This window comes from Eimeria mitis, genomic scaffold (genome assembly GCF_000499745.2).
Source record: "Eimeria mitis Houghton genomic scaffold, Emh_scaff1390, whole genome shotgun sequence".
Lineage (NCBI taxonomy): Eukaryota > Apicomplexa > Conoidasida > Eucoccidiorida > Eimeriidae > Eimeria > Eimeria mitis.
This window is the reverse complement of record NW_013569031.1, coordinates 11,194-12,172: the sequence shown is the minus strand read 5'-3', so window position 1 is coordinate 12,172 and position 979 is coordinate 11,194.

The following is a 979-nucleotide window of genomic DNA, read 5'->3' as shown; positions in this document are numbered from 1 at the left end:
CCTTCTGCTACAGCTGCATCAGATGTACGTTTTTTATTTTATTTTATTTTATTTTATTTTATTTTATTTTTATTTATTTTATTTTATTTTATTTTATTTGTCTTTGTCTTTATATTTCTTTGTCTTTGTCTTTATATTTCTTTGTCTTTGTCTTTCTATCTTTCTCTCTTCTTTTTATTTTATTTTATTACCTATACCAGACCCAGGTGTATATACACCGTAAATACCTGTAAACCCTAAACCCTAAACCCTAAACCCCAAACCCTAAACCCTAAACGCTAAACCCTGAGGAATTATAAATACAAAAAAGACGAATAAATTATACAACTATTTGCATGCAGATATTTTGGGCTTTTTGGTATTTTTGCTGCAGCTGTTGTCTTGCTGCAGAAGCAACAAAAGATAGGGTTTAGGGTTTAGGGTTTAGGGTTTAGGGTTTAGGGTTTAGGGTTTTGTGTTTTTTTTTTTGTTGCAGATGCGGACAATACGCCTCGACTGAAAAAGAAGAATTTACATAAAGATAAATATTTTTGTCTTTGTTGTCTTTATCTCATTTCTCTTCTTTTCGTTGTTTTTATTTGCTTGTGCTGCAGCAGCAGCAGCAGCAGCAGCAGCTGCTGCTGCTGCTGCTGCTGCTGCTGCAGCTGTTGCTGCTGCTGCGGCAGCTGATCAAAGGTGTAGTAGTAGCTGCTGCTGCAGCAGCTGCAGCAGTAGCAGCAGCAACAGCTGCAGTTGTTGCTGCAGCAACAGCTGCAACAGCTGCAGCAGCAGCTGCTGCTGCTGCAGCTGCTGCAGCAACAGCTGCAGCAGCAGCAGCAGCTGCAGCAAGGACTGATGATATGACTTTTGTTTGTCCTCCTATCGACTTGTTTCTGATAAGGTTTTTCGATTTATTAGGGTTTAGTGTTTAGGGTTTAGGGTTTAGGGTTTAGGGTTTTCTCTTTTTTTTTCTTTTTTGTTTATCTTTTGTCTCTCTGTC